The sequence below is a fragment of the Oryctolagus cuniculus genome, chromosome 14 (assembly GCF_051225735.1).
Source record: "Oryctolagus cuniculus isolate XC-2025 breed Fujian yellow rabbit chromosome 14, ASM5122573v1, whole genome shotgun sequence".
Taxonomy (NCBI): Eukaryota; Metazoa; Chordata; class Mammalia; order Lagomorpha; family Leporidae; genus Oryctolagus; species Oryctolagus cuniculus.
The window spans coordinates 34,915,749-34,936,218 of record NC_142880.1 but is presented as its reverse complement, the minus strand read 5'-3'; the positions used below and the strand labels follow the sequence as shown (position 1 = coordinate 34,936,218).

The following is a 20,470-nucleotide window of genomic DNA, read 5'->3' as shown; positions in this document are numbered from 1 at the left end:
GACTGGAAGAGGGGCAACTGGGACAGAATCCAGTGCCCCAACTGGGACTAGAACCCCGGGGTGCCGGCGCCACAAGGCGGAGGATTAGCTTAGTGAGCCTCAGCGCAGGCCCTGATTTGTTTTTAAGTTTTAGAATCTCTTGCTATGACACAGCAGGTTAACCCGCTGCCTGTGATGCCAGCATCCTATTTGGGCACCAGATGAAGTTCCAGCTGCTCCACTTCCAAACCAGCTCCCTGCTTATGTGCCTGGAAAAGCAGTAGAATATGGTCCAAGTCCTTGGGCCCCTGCACCCACGTGGGAAACCTGGAAGAAGCTCCTGGCTCCTGGCTCCTGGCTCCTGGCTCCTGGCTTCAGCCTGGCCCAGCTTTGGCTGTTGCAGCCATTTGGGGAGTAAACCAGTGGATTGAATCAATCTCTCTCTCATTCTGCCTTTCAAATAAATAAAACAAACCTTTAAGAACTATTTTAAGAATCTCTGGATGACCAATTTTGCCTTTACAAAATCCTATCCCCAAACAATGAGACTCCTGGCTTATGAAGGACCCATGGGGAGGAGTACAGGAGCCTTCAGCAGTTGCTCCACACTCAGAGCTGCACACTTCTCTGGTCTAGGAGAGGCTCGGAGGGCATGAGAGCCCACCTGCTCCCACAGCTGGGCACCTGTGAGCTCACACATCCCAGCTCATACACTTGAGCATCCGACACACACACATGGGGCATGCATCATGAGTGATGGCAGCCCCCAAGTGAGGAAGAAGCCCCCAGTAATGCTGCCTTCCACCTCAGAACCAGGGCAGAGAGTGATCAGTGCCACCAAGGGGACAGAACCCTGTCACCCCAGCTGTCATCCTGAGTCGTATCTAGAAGCGCTCCCTGTGTGCCTGGCCCTGGACTGAAAGCACCATGCACCTGGCAGCCTGATGCCCCGTGGAGCCCTAGGAGGGAGGAAGCACAGGCCCTGTTCTACAGCTGAGGGCACTGAGATCAGAGACATCAAGGCCCTTTCACAAGGCTGAATTTGAACTCTGGGATCTCTCTGAGCCCCTCCCCTGCACCCCACCCCTGGTCTCTAAGGTGGGCTGACACCAGAGGAGGTGTCTGCCAATCACTTCCAGGATCTGACTTCCTGTCTTCCTCCATGCATCAAGTGCCTGAGATTGTGAGCCTCTCTGGCAGGGAAACGTGGCCTGGGTCACTCCTTGCAGGCCCCAGGTCCCTGGTGTCCCTGTGCCCCTTTGTCACTGTGTCTGCATTACACAAGAGCCCCCCATCCACGTCTGGCTGCAGCCTGGAAGGTGAGCAAAGCATGTGCACCTGTGTGCACTTGGCATCCAATGCACATGCACGAGAGCTCTCCTGTGGACACACACTCCTGGGCCCCTCTGGGGAAGAAGAAGGCAGGAGGAGAGGGGGAGTCACGGGGCAGGAGGGAGGGGTGTGGCTGAGGTCAGGGGAGGTGAGGCTCACCCAAGCAATGTCCACACGCCATCCCTCATCACCTGTGCCCCAGTCACAGAGCCCCAGCTATGCCAGAGCACATGAAGGACCCAGGGCCCAGAGGGGCAGGCATGTGGACCTGTGCAAGGTCACTCTGTGTGGAGGAGCAGGCATGTGGACCCGTGCAAAGTCACTCTGTGTGGAGGGGCAGGCACCTGGACCCATGCAAGGTCACTATGTATGGAGGGGCAGTCACACAGACCCGTGCAAGGTCACTCTGTGTGGAGGAGGCAGGGCCAGGCCTGAAACTTGAAGCCCTGAGCCCAGCTCAGGCCCCTCACATCAGAATGGGAGGCCAGGACTTGCTTTGTGTGAAAGGTGGTGGCCAGAGGGGACAGGAAGTGTGAGATGGGGAAAGAGGGCAGCTGATGCAAGGGTCGTGGCCAAGTTTGCCACTGTGGCACCCAGGACTCAAATCTGCTGGGACCTCTTAGGGTGGCCCAGAAGCCTCCCAGGATTGCCCATCAGCTCTGCAACCTGCAGCTGGGGTCCTTACTTCCCGACTTCTGGGGTGCACTTGCCTGAGAGCCCTGAGAGCTCCTATGGCACCCCTGGCACTGTCCTAGGCACACACTCAGTGCAGGCTTCAGTGCAAGCTGTGGGCACAGAGTAAGAGCGCACAGAGTGCTGGCGGCTCAGACAGAGGGGTCATGGGCATGAGTCAGGTACAGAGCTGTCAGCCGAGGTGCTGCAGCATAGCAGCTGTAGCCCCCACCTGCGACACCAGCATCCCATATGGACACTGGTTTGAGTCCCTGTCAATCCACTTCTTATCCAGTTCCCTACCACTGCCCTGGGAAAACAGTGAAAGATGACCCAGCTAGCTCCTGGCTCTGGCCTGGTCCAGCGCTGGCCGTTGCGGCCATTTGGGGAGTGAACCAATGGAAGATCTCTCTCCCTCCCTGTGCCTTTAGAATAAATGACTCTTAAACGACAACAAAAACCCTGCTGTTGATCTTGGGCACCCAGCTCCTCTGTGCTGCTGGCCGCTGGCAGGCCTCTCCCTCTGGACAGCAGTTCCTGGGCACGCCCCTCTTCTTTGCCCTCCCAACAGCCCTGTGGGGTCCTCGCTGCTGTGGGGATGACTTCCACTCTGCAGGTGAGAAAGCTGACACACAAGCAGCCAGGGATGATGGTCAGCTACACAGCTGGCTCCAGAGGCCGGGTCTAATTACCCTCCAGAATTCCTCCAACTCCAAGTTACCTGGCTCCCTTGACCCCCGCCACCAGGGGAGTTCCCACAAGTTTCCAGCTCGGCAGCTCAAGGCCAGCGGCTGGCTCAGGTCACTGCCTGGGTTGGGTACTGGGATGTGTGTGCAGCACTGGGGGGCTGGAGAGCCCAGAGGCCCTGGGGGCCGGCCCTGTGGACCCCTCCTGGCCCTTCTGCCCCTAGGTTGGGTCTCAGCAGAGCCCTAACTCTCGGGCTGGAGGGAAAAGGTGCTCACCTTCCCATGGCCTCAACAGCTTTATTACAAGCAGCTGTGGCAGGAGAGCTGCTTGCAATCAGAGGGATTGGACTAAGCAGGTATCCCCCTCAGGGTACTAAGAAGAGTGAGCCCTGGGACCTGGTGTCACTAAGTCTTCCTCCCAGCCAGATCCCCACACCTTGCACGCAGTCTAAGTTCTTAATCAAAAACACCTGGCTCCCATTCCACAGTTCGTTGTTTTCAGAGGGCCAGGAGCACCCTCTGTGCCCGGCTCTGCTGACATCAACGTCCCTGGTCCTCACAGCTGGCCTGGGAGGCACCCATGTCACAGGGAAGAACACAGAGGCACAGCGGAGCCCCATGGCTGGGAAGGGCAGAGCCAGGCTTCCAGCCCAGGCCTGGCCCCAAGACCTCTGCTCCTTGAGAGTAAGATTGCACACACCTGCTAAGGGCGGGGCTGGCAGCTTCTCCATGAAGAACAGCCTTGTGGGTGGACAAGGAGTCAGAGGCTGGGGAAGACAAGGAATCCAACTGCACATAGCACACAGCCTAGACATGAGGGCAGAACCTCACCTGGCTGCCCAGGCCACCACCCTGCTCCCAGCAATCCCCCCTCCAAATAAAGTCGAGACAGGTGAGTGCCACACCCTCCTGGAACACCAGGCTCCAGCCACGGGCCCCTCCCCACAGCCCCAGGGACTGTCCAGAGGCTGCCCAGGCCTCTGTCTCCCTGCTGGAGAGACAGGCTGCAGAGGGAGGAGGGCAGGGAGCAGGCTCAGGCCTGTGGGCAGGAAGGAGGGGCAGCACTGACCAACCCACTCTGGGGCTCTAAGCCGCCCTCAGGCTCTGCCTCCCTCCACCCCCCACATCAGACTGGGGGAGTGAGCTTGTGCCCCCGCCCCAAGGGAGCCAGGACACTGGGGCCATCCTTCCTCCTCTGCCCTTTTGCCTCGGTGAGGTGGGGTGGGGTGGGGTGGGGTGGAGTGGGGTGGAGGCACACGCCTGGCACCCTGGGCCATGACCAAGGAGAGCTGCTGGAGATATTCTCGCATGCATGTCTGAGCAGCAACAAGGAGCAGTTCTGCTGAGTGGCTTGGAAGTTGCTGGTGTTCTCCACCCACCACCCACAAGAGGCACTAGAAGCCCACTGGGACATCACCTGGCACTGATTACATGCCTGCTGTGTACCAGGAGCTTGGCGCACCTTCTAAAGTGTTTTTGGTGGACAGAGGGATGGCCATGAGAGCCAATTCCCCAGGGAAGATGGGGAGTGGGCAGTTCGGGCTCTCCCAGTTCACACGGGACTTCTGCTAGGGCTCCAGCTGGGGCCAGGTTTCCCCTCTGGGCTCAGCAGAGGTGCCCCAGCATGGAAGACTTGAATGGCACATCAGGGTGAACAGGGAGCCAGGAGCCTGGAGACGCTTTAGAAGAGTTGCAGTCCCCTATGGGTGTGGATGATGGATTCAGGGCTATGGGGGGTTCCTTGTAACCAGGACCAGGTGTCTGTCTGTCCAGCCCCCTCTGGGAATCCAGAGAACAAAAGGGCAGGAGTCTCGGGGGCCCAGGGGAATTTGTGTCCTGGGCCCTAACCTCGTGAGAGGTCTTGGGTCCAGCCCAGCAGGTGGCCTCAGGTGATGGCCAGCCAGGTGTGGGCACTGCGTGGATGCTTTCACAGTTGCTGCTGTGACCACAGGGCTGAGGCCCAGCTTGGCTGGCCAATTCCATCCTGGGGAGGGGCGCAGCACACTGAGGACTTGAGTTCTGGGGTGTGGTGGGTCCGTGTGGTGGGTCCCCAACAACAAACCCCAGGCATGGCCACAGATGCCCAAGGCAGAAAGACTATACCCTGCTGCTGCCCGCCTGCTTCCTGCACCTCCTGGCCACCAGGTCCTGCTGCCTGCGCCCACCCTCCCTGGTCAGCTGGTCTGACCACTGTCTCCTGCCCTTCTTCCAGAATGCTGTTCTCTGCATGCTGCTGGCCTGGTTCCTTCTCTGCCTGACTCCCATCCCTTTACTGTCCCCTGGCACACACCACTGTGGCTGTTTCCTGTGCTGACTGGTGGTGCCTTTCCTCTCCTGCTTACTCTTGTGTATTTTCCACAGCCAAGAAACATGCAGCCAGCATGCGGGCTGGCTCAGGCCAGGGGTTGAGTAAGATTCTAGTTGGTGAACTCACAAATGGTCGGTGAAGGAGCTCACTGGGGACCACCACTGCCTCTGGCTCAGTGCGGTTTCTGATCCTTTGAAAGGGGAAGAGGCAGAGGGACTGACTGGAACAGCATGCAGAGAAATCGTGCGGAGATGGTTCTCAGGAGTGGCCCTGTGTCCATCAGACACACACAGGCTGTGAGGAGCCCTCTGTCCTGATCAGGAGCCATGCAAACCGGCGCAGCCAGGGAGAGCACCCACTGCCACAGCAGCTACAGGGGTGACTGTGCTCCCCTAGGAAGGCCCTCGCTACTCCAGGAAGGCCTAACAAATGCACCCAGACCTGGGCCATGCACAGCAGACTGTAGGCAGCCCCAGCACCTGCTCCCCTGCTCCCAGCTGCTGGCACCCACAGGACCCATGGTTGTTACTGCCTAACAGCAGCATGGCTGGGTCAGGAGTGACTGCATTTCAGATGCAATCAGGAAGACAGCAGCATTTCTAGGGGAGGAGAAGCCAAGTGCTTGACCAGGGAAACCTGCATGTGTGTGCACATGTGGTGTGTGCATGGGTGTGCATGTACTGTGTGTGCACTTGCACAACACATGTACTTTTTCCAGGACCTTTGCATTTTAAATCTTGCCTTCCTATTTAGAAAATCTTTGCAGGATACTCTCTCTAGCTCCACTGTCCTCCCCTGAACCCACCAGGCACAAAGCACTGTGCGCCCTTCCAGACCCAGTCCCCCAGCCCCACCTCTCCCCCCATCAGCTGCAGGGGGCTGGTGGCCCAGGCATAGTGAAGCACACACAGGGGCTCTAATCTGTAGCACCTCCTCACCGGGCAGGTGAGCAGCCTAAGGCCTGGCATGGGAGAGCAGCCCCAGCCTGCAGTCAGCCAGCAACTAACTCCACCCCTCAGTTCTGGGTTCCATGCCTGCACCACCACCACCCTGCCATCTTTCGGGGGACCCAGCAGGCACAGGGCTGTGGGGTTCCATGCCTGCACCCCCACCACCCTACCATCTTTCAGGGGACCCAGCAGGCACAGGGCTGTGGGGTTCCATGCCTGCACCACCACCCCCCTGCCATCTTTCAGGGGATCCAGCAGGCATGGGGCTGTGGGGTTCCATGCCTGCACCACCAGCCCCCTGCTGTCTTTCAGGGGATCCAGCAGGCACGGGGCTATGTCTATTCAGTCCTTCACTCTCATTCACTTGTTCATCCGTTCATGCACTAACACTGAACACCAGCTCCAGGCCCTTCACCAAAGCACCAAGTGTGTGCTCTGGGTGAACGGAGTCACCTAAGCCACAACCCTGTCTGCAGGGGCTCCCACCCACTGGGCAGACTACAGGAGCCTGGAGTCAGGGCTGGGTGGGTGCCTGGAGGAGGCGAGAGAGGGAGGCTCAATACATGGGCCCTTGATGCATTCCCCCTCACACAAGGGGGAGGCAGAGCTGGAGGAGGGCAGTGAAGGGGAGATGGAGATCATGAGCAGGATATAGACTAGGACCTCACAGCCAGCGCACCCCACTGTAGCCAGGTGGTGCCGACTCCTTCCTGCTCTTGCTGGAACCTGTCCGCCCCACCTGCCACCACCTTTCCCTCTTGCCACAGGATGAAGCTGTTCAGGGCAAACACCTGCCCCAGGAATGCAGAGACCCTAGGAATGGCCAAGTCAGAACCGAGGCAGGTATTCCGGGGCTGGGGCTTCCATGCACGGGGGACACAGGGAGAATCTGTGCAGTGCCTGCCTCACACCCCCACTTCACTTTCAAGGGCAGGGCTCGTGTCACCAAAGCCAGCCTGCGTGTGTGCAGCTATGCAATAGGACAACCCAGAGCTAAGCCCCAGGGTTAATTGGCTCACATCTCAACCCCAACATCTCTCCCAGGGCCTTAGTCTCTGCTTCGGTGAAGTGAGGGTTGGAATAGACAATAAAATGTTTAGCCATGTCTGCCCTGGGCTTGGTGGAGTGCATGATCATTGCTTGGCCATGTCTGCCCTGGGCTCAGGAATTACGGACACAGCCTGTGTGCTGGGTGCTTGCCAGCTTTCTGAGGGTCCTGTCAGCTCTGGTACTGCGGCACCTGGCTGTGTTAACTCACATCTCAGTGACCTTGGACAGACTCTGTTCTGGGAGGCTGCAATTCCCTAGTGACTCAGGAGCAGCTTTCACAACATATCTTGGAGGAACGGAGCCAGCTGCTGCAGCCTCTTCTGCTCAGCCCTGGCTGCTACCTCAGAAGCGAGCAGCTGTCACCTAGCAATGGGGGCAGGGGGAGGGGGCTGCTGAATCCTGGGATGTGGGCACACATCCTGCCTCTTCCCCTATGCCAACATCCACGAGGGTGCCCAGAGCTGGGGCCCAATGCTGGGAATGCAAGGGGCCACACCGGTGAGCTCCAGCCCTGGCCTGCTGGGCATGCTGTGAGGCCTGGGGCAAGGGGCGCATCTTCTGTGCATCATGCAGAGTAGGTCACCCCAACCCTGCCGAGAATGGGAAGGGATGAAGAGGAGGCAGTGAAGGTGCACTGGGTGTCCGAACCCCCGGGACTGTCTTTTCCCCATGCACCTGCACCTCCTGTTACACCGACCACAGCTGCTGTGGGCCCAGGCAGGTGCTAAGTACTTCACATTCAGCCCCTTCAATCCTCATAGCAACCATGGAGGTAGGAATTAGCCCAATCCCTGTTCTAAAGAGGGGGAACTGAGGTCCTGCCACAAGCCAACTGGGGGCACAGCCAAGGTCCGAACCCAGGCCTGTGCTCTTGCACCTGGGCCAGGGAGGCCTCCTCTGTAAACCTGCCCTGCCCTGCATGCCTGCATCCCCTTCTCACCCACCTCAGGACTGTGACCCTGGAACCCAGCCCCATCCCAAGGGGTGCTGGGGGCCTTGAACACCAGATGGCTGCAAAGCCACAGGGTTCCTGCCTGGACAAAGTCATTGCATTGAACTGTGCAGACAGCCCTGTCTGGCCTGGCACCTTCCGCCCTCCTGGCCTGGCAGGGAGGTAGAGGGGGAGGGGCAGACAGACAGGGAGGGAGGATGCCAGTGGAGGTGGGAGCCAAGGCCAGGAGTGTGTGGGGAGGAGAGGGGCCTTTGGGAGTGGGGGTTGGGGGGAGAGGAAGGAGGACTAGGAGAAATGTGGGAGTGGAGAAGAGGGCAAGAGGCAGAGGAAGGGGTGCGGGGAGTGATGGGGGATCCGAGGTGAGGGTCTCAGAGCAGCAGAGGGGAAGAGATCCTGGGAGGCATGAGATTCTGCATCCAGGGACCCCAGGCATGCAACCGTTCCCCTTCCCAGGCTGCCCGGCCCGGTGCCAAGCAGAAAACCCACGGAGAAATTATCTCTGAGCCAGGTCCTGGAAGCCCCACTACTGCCAGCAGGCCTTGGCTGAGGTTGCCAGTGACGCTGGGGACTGGGGCCACGTCTCCACTGCCCATGCACCCCACGCTCCATGGGGGTCTCCGGGTAGGGAGAGAGAAGTGGGACTCAGATCCGAAGCACATGTTCCCTCTGAGCTCTTCCCAGGTGGATGCATGGGATTTCCCTGCCTTCCTCTTTGCACAGGGAGCTCACCACCTCCAGGGTGGTTCCGGGAAGGGAGGTGTGAGTCCTGGCTAACAAATGGTGGGGGTTACTAGAAAGGAGAGGTGCCCCACCCAGGAATGCAGGGGCTGTGAGATGGAGTTGATGGCATACAGTGAGGCTGGACAGGGGCAGGGGACAGAGCCACAGAGTCTCGTGGGCCACAGGTGCAAGGTTTCACCTGGATGTTTTGGCTGGGAGCAGGGGAGGCTATGTTCTGTTTGCACTTTGAGATTTTTCTGTCTGCTGTGCAGAAGTGAGGAGGCTCCTGCTGTGGTCCAGGCACAGCTGCTGGGGGGCTCAGGCTGGGGGGCTGCCAGCGAGGGGCTCCACTGGACAGCAAACAGGTCAGATGGCAGCAGCTGGGTGAGTGGGGAGCCTGAGGCAGGACTGACTGTTGTCTGGTTTATGGCTTGGGGAGGAAGTGGGGGGAAGGGGGCTTTCCCCAAGGAGAACCACTGACCCCTGTCACCTAGTGAGTGACTGCCCCCAGCAGGACTGCTGATTCCAACCTCTGCGCATCAAGTCCAGAAGCACGTGCCTCCCAGTTATCCCTCCACCAGGGCACTGGGGCGCCTGAGATGCTCCATCTCACAGAGCAGATGCAGGGCCCCAACGGGTCACCAAGACAAACACAGGAGGATCCACAGCATGGCTGCTGACAGACTGTCTCTCTTCCCAGGGAGCACAGAGCAGGCTGTGGGGTGGTGGCCGCATGCTGACCTCTCCTCAGGTCCTCCCACCACTGTCGGGTGTGCTGGGCAGGCCACGCCACGGCTGCCCCAACAGGTGAAAAGCCACACCTCCATCATTGTGGTGGGGCCTGCATGTGAGCCAGCGCTCAAGGCCAGTTCCGTGGCTGAGGCAGGGGAAGACCTGGCTGTGGAGGCTCCCGTGCACCTGCAAAGTGCAGCCTCAAGTGCAGCCAGAGGCATGCACTGTGCATACACACATGTTTTACCGGTCACAGTTACCCGTAGCCTGGGCCCCATGCTGTTTCTGCCTCCCTGAGACTGGAAGGCTTTAGCAGAAGAGGGAGAGGCCTGGGAGGTGGAAATGACCCGCTGGGGGCTGGCAGAGGAATGCGGATCCCAGCCCTGGCCCAGCGGCCCCTGGGTGACAGCCAGGGCCTTGGAGGGGGAGCAGCTCCCTGCAGAGCCTGGGGAGGGGGCTGGGCGGCGCACCCCCCATAATCAGGGCGCAATCAGCACTAATCAGTGCATTCTTGAAATAGACCCAACTGGATGGGGAAGCAGGCAGCTGCGGCCAGCTTGTGCAGCGGCAATCAGAGGCAGCAATTTTAGATCTGTGGCGACAACAGCTCTTTGTCTGCATGCCAGGGGCCTTGGCAGTGCTCTGCTGAGCCCACCATGGGTGGGAGACAGAAACATCCCCTTGGGCCCACAACTGCCCTGACTGGGGCCAGGGGCTGGTCCAGCTGCCTGCAGGGTGAGGTGCATGCACTCCAGCACCACTACTGAGCGCCTACTGTGCGCTGGGTGCACCTGCTGCTGCCTTGGCAAGAGGTGGGCTACGTTCTGTAGGGGACTGGAGGAGGGGCTTGCTGTAGGTTGCCTGGCTGAGAAGTGGCTGAGCTGGGGCGGAAGCCCCATTGGTCGCTCTCAGCTGTGTCTGTTGCTTTAAGGGCTGGAGGTCTGTTGAGACACTGTCCCAGGTCACTATAAACCCACACCCCCATGACCCTCCCAGGCCTTGCAAAAATAAGGCTTACTGATCCCGACTGGCAGAGGGGGCCCAGCAAGGCTGCAGAGGGCGGTGAGGGGACTTGCCCTAGGTCATGGCAGAGTGGTGATGTCACTGAGCTGTGAGCTTCCTCCGAGGCCCATCCCTGCACCCATGCCTTCCCGCCAGGGCCCTTCTGAGTGAGGCTGGGTATGTGGAGATTACCCGGGCCAGGCACTATGGGGTGCTGGTGAGCCAGCCACACTCCCCCTTCCATGGGGGGGCCCAATTTCCCCCAGGGTGGTAGCACTCAGGCCCCCACAGTGGCATCAGGTGAGGCTGGGAGTGCTCTGGCTGTAGCCACCCAGCTATGAGCACCAACCGGTGGGAGATGAGGAGTCACAGGGCTGGTGGGGAGGCGGCTGCATGGGAGGTAGCAGGGCAGGTGGCCGAGGAGGAGAGGCCATGCAGCAGGCCAGTGACAGTGGAAGCTTGAAGGTTGGTGCTGTGGCTGGGGATGGAGAAGGGGTGAGCCTGAGGATCACAGGAGGCAGAGGAGCACGGCTCAGGGCTCAGGAGCGAGTGGTGGGTGGTGACACGGTTCCTAACTGGGCCACCCAGGCCCACGCACCACTCGTCTTCTGGGCCTCCTTCCAGACCCCCACAGCTGGGTGTGACTTCCCCTTGCTCCTGGGTGACAAGAGCCCCCTGCCAGGCTCCCAGCTTCCACTCAAGCCCCATGTAGCCCTGGAAGGGCTCCATTAAGACAGAGATCAGCACATGTCCCTCTCTGCCCCCACCCCCAACAATGGCTGCCGCAGCCCCCAAGACCCCCCCTGACCTCACCATCATCGACACTGTCACGTTGCCTTCTGCCACTCACCCTGGCTCACCTTGCTCTGGCCCTGCTGGCCTCCTAGCTGAGCTGTGAGCACCACAAAGATGCTTCTGCCCCAGGGCCTTTGCACATGCTTCTCCTGCACCTGCAGCCACAGGTTCCCTCCCTCGCCTGCCCAGTGATACCTTCCCTGCCCAGCCCATCAGAGGTCCCAGCTGCCTCCCCGCTGCCTTTTCAGGGCCCTCCCCCTCTTTCCCTGTTTTATTTCAGTCACATCATTTTACCATCCTATGCAATCCTCAAAGCCGGCATTGTCTTGTCTCCTTTCATTCAACACCAGCCAGCTGCCCTGGCGCCCAGTCAAGATGTGGTTGGACGGCAGTGGGGGTGGGGGGTCCCAGGAGAGGAACTTGGTGGGGGAGACTGAGTTTGAGCCACGATGACCAAAACCACACGGCCATCCAGGTGGCAGCCAGGTGGGCAGGCGCCTGTCTCAGTTTTCTCATGTCGACTGGGCTGAGCATCCCAGCTCCCAGGGGGCATGGGGCACCGGCCTGATGGGTGGAGCAGCTCAGGGCAGCAAGCACTAGGCCACACTCGGCCATTGCAATGGTGTGGGGTGGCTCCTGCTGCCTCCTGCCCCTCCCCCAGCCTGCCACAGGAGAACTGTTTCCCGCTCCTGCTGTGCCTTTGTTGCCAGGGGCCAGGAGAGTTTTTTGCAAAATAGCTTCCCTGGCTCTGCTTTGGGGAATGGGAACCCCAGAGGTGTCCTTTGTTGAGAAAACAACTCGGTAACACTGAGAAAAGTGCAGAAAACCAGCGCGAGCTGAAATCTCCCAAGACCAGTGTCACTCCCGTGACTGTTAGTTGTTGGAAATGCAATCAACTCTTCAGGAAGACATCAATTCATATTCAGTAAAATGACTGATTCAGCCATAGATAAATGTTGATAGGGACATGAAGAGCATGGAGCCTTCATAGACTTCCAGTAAAATAGTGCAGCGACTATTGACAGTAATTCAGCAGTTTCTCAGCGTGTTCTACATGGGTCTATTTAGTGACTCAGCAGTTTCTCTCCCAGGTATGCCACTAAAGGATACAAAATCCACATGCCCATAAAGGCTCCCTGCAGTGGTATTCATGAAAGCCAAATATGAAAGCAACCCAAACACTAATGTGTAAGAAAAACACTGTGCAGTATATCTTTTATAATGGCATAGAATTTGGGAATAAAAATTAATTAAGAAATGAAGACCACAAAAATAATGAAAGTGAAAATATTTTTTTTAAAAGAGAAGAATTAGAAGCAAAACCCCACACATTGTAGCATCTCCAAAAATGGGAAAAACTGAGTTTGGAGCTGTTTCCAGCTGACTTGGATGAGAAAGCAATAAGAACTGATCAAAGGGAGATCTGAAAATTCTGAATGTGGTGAGAACCATATATAATTAACACACAAGGAACAGAATGAGTATATGCCTTCAAAAGATTAGATTCAAAAGAATAAGATTCAAAGCATAGAAAAAATTGAATATAAGAAAATAAACAAGTGTAGCTTTAAGGTTTATTTTAGGGGTTTGCCTGTATGCCTATTGGTGAATGTGAATTGTATACAGGATGAATCTAAGACTATTTTTTTTTTTTTGACAGGCAGAGTTAGACAGTGAGAGAGACAGAGAGAAACGTCTTGCTTCCGTTGGTTCACCCCTCAAATGGCTGCTACAGTCGGCGCTGCACCAATCCGAAGCCAGGAGCCAGGTGCCTTCTTCTGGTCTCCCATGTGGGTGCAGGGCCCAAGGACCTGGGCCATTAGCCACTGCCTTCCCGGTCCATTAGCCACTGCCTTCCCGGGCCACAGCAGAGAGCTGGACTGAAAGAGGAGCAACCGGGACAGAATCCGGCGCCCCAACCAGGACTAGAACCTGGGGTGCCGGTGCTGCAGGCAGAGGAATAGCCTAGTGATCAGCACTGGCCTCTAAGACTATTTTTTAATGATTTGTTCATTTATTTGAAAGTCAGAGTTACACAGAGAGAGGAGAGGCAGAGAGAAGCAGAGGTCCTCCACCAGCTGGTTCACTCCACAATTGGCCTCAATGGGTGGAGCTGTGCCGATTTGAAGCCTGGAGCCAGGAGCTATCAGCTTCCTCCTGATCCCTTGTGGGTGCAGGGGCTCAGGGACTTGGGCCATCCCCTACTGCTTTCCCAGGCCATAGCAGAGAGCTGGATCAGAAGTGGAGCAGCCAGGAGTCGAACCGGTGTCCATATGGGAAGCTGGTGGTGCAGACGTTAGCTTTACCCACTACACCACGGCGCCGGCCCCAATCTAAGACTATTTTTTACCATACTATCTGCTGCTCCCCCTCCCCCCAGTATTTTACTTCTCTTTCTTTTAAAATTATCAATATGGCTGATCAAATCTCTGTGCATCATTGACTTATATTCTGAGTAATTATGGAGATTGGCAGTAATTATGATGCAATTTTGTTTTAGAGCCAGAGTGAAGAGTTTAGAGCACTGTGAGAATGGCAATGAATTGAAAGTATTCTTTTTTATGCTACTTGACTATCCCAAAATAAAGTTTAGGCAAATATTTCTTCCAAAGTGTTTTTAGTGAGTATTAGAAATCCTGATTCAGACCTTTTGCTAGTTAAATATATTCACTGTCCCACCTTGGAGAAATGAAATGTGTAGATTATACTCCCATGCAAAGTTTGTTAATAGACTGTTAATGCCTTCCAAAAGCTTATTGACAGCATTTTTGCCTTCATTGGAAAATTAATGAAAGTGAAAGATAATTACGTATGTGTGGATTATCCATGAGAACAGATCTAAACTTTACTATCTGAAATCTCAATGATCAGAGTTGTCTTCATTTTGACTGTTTTGCCTTGGCTTTCTTTCCCTTTTACTAGGATAAATGTCTTTTCAAAAGAGGGCTGGGTTCCATGAGCACTTTTCTACAAAATATTCCAGATTTCTAAGTGTTTATTAAGGTAATTATGGGGGTCTGTGTGCGTGGGTCACAATTTGGAAGAACACAATTGGTATAGGGCATATAACTAAACTGTTAACATTATTGTCATTAGCAGTATTGCTAAGTATTTTCTTTTTGTCTTATTGTTCCTCATTTTATTCTTGGCTTTTGATGTTTTGAAAATTTACAGCATGAAACCTTAAGAAACTATGGACTGCTGTATTTGAAGGTTTATGTATTTATTTTAAACTTCATGTTTCTTAACAGTGCTGGTATTTCTTTTGCTTTGTTTTTAAATACAATCAAATTTCACAAGGAAGTGACCACCGGCAATGCATGTACCTCAGCATAGACAGGCAACCTAAATAGTAAAGTTGGGTACTCTGGGTTTATTGCTAAACAATGCCAAGTCTCTTTGAGATAATGGATGAAAAATATCTTTAGCTTCCAATCAGTGAAATTTCTGTCTTAGAAGTCCAAAGTTTTGGGGCTGGCACAGTGTCCTGGTGGGTAAAGTTGCTGCTTGTAGCACTAACATCCCATATGGGCACTGGGTTGTGTCCCAAGTGCTGCACTTCTGATCCAGCTCCCCCTAATGCACCTGGGAAAGCAGTAGAAGATTGCTCAAGTACTTAGTACCCTGCATCCACATGAGAGGCCCAAAAGCTCATTGATCCTGGCTTCAGATTAGCCCATCTCCAGCTTTTGTGGCCATTTGGGGAGTGAACCAGAAGATGGAAGATCTCTTTCTCTCTCTCTCTCTCACCATCTGTAACTTTGCCTTTCAAATAAATAAATAAATCTTTGAAAACAAAAAAGTCCAGAATTTAACAACTGCAAATATGCTATTTTATTTCTTTTTAATCATAACATATAACCTGAAAACAAGTCAGACAAGACTCACTTTCAGTACTGGGTGGTACAAAAACAACATGGGGTTCAGGGGAGATTTCTTAGCATATATAACATTGAGAAGATTTTAGAAACATGGAATTGAAAAATAAGTATTTCTGCAAAAATATTTAAATCTATGCATAGTTGTTTTCATAGTACATATTTTCTATTAATTTTAAGACTCATCAGTTCTCAGCATGAAAACACAGTATTACTTTTTTTCTAATATAAGAACATTCTATGAGCATCACAGTTATCATTTCATGAATGTTTATTTTTGTTCAGCCTTTTGGAAAATATAATTCATTATTATTAACTATATTTACCATGTTTCACTTTTATCTCCATCTTACATGTCAATCAAATTTTAAAAATTTTGTATTGGGGCTGGCGCTGTGGCACAGTAGGTTAATCTTCCACTTGTGGCACCGGCATCCTATATTGGCGCCGGTTTTTGTCCCCGCTGCTCCTCTTCCAATCTAGCTCTCAGCTATGGCCTGGGAAAACAGAAGATGGCCTAAGTGCTTGGGTCCCTGCCACCCACATGGGAGACCCCCGGAGAAAGCACCTGGCTCCATGCTTCAGATAGGCACAGCTCTGGCTGTGGCGGCCATTTGGGGAGTGAAAAATGGAAGGAGGACCTTTCTCTCTGTCTCTCCCTCTCACGGTCTGTAACTCTACCTCTCAAATAAATAAAAATTCAAAAATCCTTTAAAATTGTATTAATTTTATTCGTATAGAGAATAGATTTCATGTATTTCCATGTAAAATTCTAAAGATATGCATAGTTCCCTACCACTCTTCCTCCCTCATTCCCTCAAGCCCTTTTCTTCCTTCCTTTCTTTTTCTGAATATATACAATTTACTTAATAAATTAATGTCATTCAAAATACAGTGCCAGAACCTTATGCAGTTGAACATACTAGTAATGTTTGTCATGAAGCACCTGTGCTCATGTTAAATTGGCGGTGCCCCACTACTGCTAGTGGTTCCTGGGATTAATGCCAGAGCAGTGCTAGTTACCTGTCCATCTGCACAGCTTGTGCAGAAAATTCCTGAACAGTTCACCTTTCTAATCCTACCCCCACAACACACACACATAACAGGTTTAAAAAACAAACCCTGACAGCTAACAGATACCTGTACACAATCACTCTACAGTCATGCTTGTTATTAAATTAAGATGTAATTAAGATGTAAATTAAGATGTAACTGGTAAACCCACTAAAAATCTTTAAGATGGAGAACTGCATCAGCAGCAGGTAGTTATATGCATGAGCCAATGTAAATGTAAAACAGAGTGGAGACATTTACTGATTAAACCCTCCATGCAGACCCGCACAATGAGGGGCTAGCAATTCTTATTGCAAATCCAGCAACGTAAGTCCAAACCTGGCATATGACCAGTGGACTGAGCAACCTGTATTCTAGATAGACAAGCATAAGTTAGTTGAAAGAGAATACATGCACCTAATAGTATAGTATATGATCCTGCAGTCATAGCATTCCCTGTGTAATACCATAATACTGTGTGGAAGATCTTCCTTGACCATCATATAGGATTTAGACAACAACTCTATACCAACATGGACATTAGTGTTAAGTGAAGCTGAATTAATTACACTGAAAAAACTATAATCCAAGACTTCAGAAAAGAAGCACAGGAATAAAATACACACTCTAAAATAACCTCAGCACAATTTGTGATATACCACACCAAGAACAAAAAATTACTTCATAAGTGAACTTTTTGAACTGTACATACACAGGGCTAACAATGTTAGATAATCCAGATTCTTATGCTCTCATGATACATGTGAAAGTTTCTCAATTACTGAATAACCTATTTCATATTACAGAAGCATATCTTTCTGTAAGACTCACTGATATATATATATATGTATATATATTATACTGATGCAAATATTAAGTAGGGCATAAAAATAAAATGTATCAAAGATAGATTTTTTACGTACTCCTATTTAGTCCTTTCATAGCCTCTCATTTAGCAAACAAATGATAAAGCACATAAATCAGACATGCACTCCCTGAATTCCCCAACTATACAGGTGGCAGGGCAACCATTTCTCCATCCAGTTCAAATTCCTCTGTCCCATCTGGTGAGAAGAGATAAGTTGGTGGTTTCCATGGAGATTCTTCAAGGAAGCACGGGTAAAGTTTCCCCACAGTGCATCAAAAATCTCTGCCCAGACCAGGAGAAGCACCTGGCTCCTGCCATCGGATCAGCACGGTGCGCTGGCCGCAGTGCGCCGGCCGTGGCAGCCATTGGAGGGTGAACCAATGGCAAAGGAAGACCTTTCTCTCTGTCTCTCTCTCACTATCCACTCTGCCTGTCAAAAAATAAAAAAAAACTCTGCCCAAGTCCCACAGTACACGTTCAGATATATGCTGTCGCAGAGACCACTGGTCAAGTTCTACATCATATTGGTAGGTGACATACTTAGCTTGCTCATCTAAGTGTGCTTCCTGCATAAACACACACAGAGAATCTGAGATCACGACAGCTCTAACACAGGGGTCAGAATACCTCTTAGCAGGGATGTTGGCTGCCATTTTCCACTCATTTTTATTTCCATGATATATTTCCACAGTTACTGAAGACCCATCTACAGTGCCAGAAGGGAGTCTGATGCCAGAATTGGTAGCAATATGCAATCCTCCAATATAGAAAATTTTATCACCAAAAGCTGCAGCTGAGGCAAAGTACCTGCTAGTCTGTCTCATGGCCATTTCTACCCATGAATCAGACTTTGGAAAATAACAGTACATGATCACAGAAATGCAATCATGAAGCACAACAGTGGCACTCCACTGTCATGCACAAGGCCAAGGGCTTACCGCAGACCCTCATCCTTCTCAGTGTCGTATCTTTCTATGGTCCTCCGATTAACTTCTCCACCTACGCTATCTCCTCCAATTGCATAGATGTAGCCTTCACAACAAACCAAAGATGGTTTTATGTGGACAAAAAGCATCGGTGTCTATGGAAACCAGGTATTTTGCTGTGTGTCAAACCAATAAAAGCAATTCACAGGTCAATGGGGAATTCTTGGTAAGGTTTATGCCTTCACATCTAGCCAACCAATCCAGTGAATGCTTCTGGAGTGACTGTAGTGCAGGGGGTGCCATGTAAAGTGCTGAGGACAGGACAGGGCATGGCCCCTGTCCTGGGGAAACCCACGGGTTGATGAGCATAAGATGCCAGTGAGGGGACCAGAGCTGTGGTATAGCAGGTAAAGCTGCCACCTGCAGTGCCAGCATCCCATATGGGTGCTGGTTCAAGTCCTGGCTACTCCACTTCCAATCCAGCTCTCTGCCATGGCCTGGGAAAGCAGTGGAAGATGGCCCAAGTGCTTGGGCCCCTGCACCCATGTGGGAGACCCAGAAGAAGCTCCTGGCTCCTGGCTTTGGATCAGTGCAGCTCCAGCTGTTGTTGCCATCTGGGGAGTGAACCATCAGATGGAAAATCTCTGTCTCTCTCTCTCTGCCTCTCTATAACTCTGCCTTTCCAATAAATAAATAAATTTAAAAAAGATGCCAGTGAGGAAAGAGCACTCCTTGCCACAGGCTCAGGAGGGGAGGACCCAAGGATCAGGGAGAGTTTTATTTCTGGCCACGGATGAGTTGGTGGGGGTTCTTTCATCTCCCTGTGAGAACAACAAGAAATGTGAACAGAATTATGAGACACTGGGATGACTGCATTAAAGATCACAAGGCCAAGATCCAGGGGGAACACAGAGACCCAGAAGGAAGTGAGGTCTCCCTGCCCCTCAGGACTACCTACCCCTGTGGACTCCCAGTGCTGCAGACACTGCTAAGGTTCCGAGACGCTGAGCAGGTGTGCACATGTGCAGGGCTTATGGCAACAGCAAGTGGTGTTCAGGGTGTCACCGGGGAAAATGCCGGGGCTTGGGATGGGGACCCATAAGAGCTCTGCCCTTAGCAATGACTGATTTTTGTAGAAATTGAGCTCCTGGTGAGGGATCTCAATTGTAGACTGGGTTTACAGATGCCAGGACTGTTCATAGCCCTGACTACCTGGAAGAAGCAAAGACTAATTTTTCTGGAAGAGACCTCAATTTTTTTCTAAACTTTTTCATATATGTTTATTGGCACTCAAAAAATAAACAAATAAATAAATAAAATGTTCAGGCACACAGTAGGACAAAGTGTGCTATAACAGAGAAAATTCATGATGTTTTTCATTCCAACAAACCCCCGGACAACTGTGCTTGTATGTAGAAGTTTCAAGTCAGGATTGCACATTTCGATAGAGAACCTGAATCTTAACATTTGAAAAATGGGAGCAGGTGTTTAGCCTAGTGGTTAGGATTTTGGTTAAGATGCCTGAATCCTTTATCAGCATACCTGAGCACTGTCACTAAATCCTGACTTCAGTTTCTTGCTAAAGCACACTGAGGGGGCAGCAGGTGATAACCCAAGGAGTTAGGTACCTGCTGCCCCACATAGGAGACCTGGATGGAGCTCCTGGCTCCCAGCTTTAGCCCTTGTTTGTCCAGCCTTGGCTATTGCAGCCATCTAGGGAGTGAACCGGTAGATGAAAAAATCTGTCTTTTTTCTAATTCTGCCAGTCAAATAATAAAAAAAAGGAAACTTGAAAAGTGATGTAACTAAAATGAATAACAGTGAAATATTTCACCAGCAGATCTGACCATAATCAAAGGTGGGTTTAGTGCACATGAAAATTGCCCAGGGACTGGCGCTGTGGCATAGTGGATAAAACTGCCTCCTGCAATGCCAGCAGCCCCTGTGGGCACTGGTTCAAGTCCCGGCTGCTCCACTTCCCATCCATCTCTCTGCTATGGCCTGGGAAAGCAGCGAATAATGGCCCAAGTAAAATGGGTCAAGCGCTTAGGCCCCTGCAACCATGTGGGAGACCCGGAAGAAGCTCCTGGCTCCTGTCTCCTGGCTCTGGATTGGCTCAGCTCTGGCTATTGCAGCTATTTGGGGAGTGAATCAGCAGATGGAAGACCTATCCCCCCACAACTCTGCCTTTCAAATAAAACATATAAATCTATTTTTTTAAAGATTTATTTTATTTATTTGAAAGAGAGTTACAGAGAGAGGTAGAGACAGAGAGAGGTAAAGACAGGGAGAGAGGTCTTCCATCCGATGGTTCACTCCCCAAATAGCTGCTATGGCCAGAGCTGTGCTGATCCAGAGCCAGGAGCCAGGAGCTTCTTCTGGGTCTCCCAGACAGATGCAGGAGCCCAAGGACTTGGGTCATCTTCTGCTTTCCCAGACCATGGGAGAGAGCTGGATCAGAAGAGGAGGAGCCAGACACAAACCATAGCCCATATGGGATGCTGGCACCTCAGGCCAGGGTTTTGACCTGCTGCACCACAGCACCAGCCCAAAATACATAAATCTTA

At 52.6% G+C, this 20,470-nt stretch overlaps 1 pseudogene; it reads right to left on the bottom strand.

Moving 5' to 3' along the window:
- Window positions 1-17,117: 17,117 nt before the first annotated feature.
- Window positions 17,118-18,112, bottom strand: LOC103349582 (kelch repeat and BTB domain-containing protein 2 pseudogene; annotated as a pseudogene).
- Window positions 18,113-20,470: the final 2,358 nt, after the last annotated feature.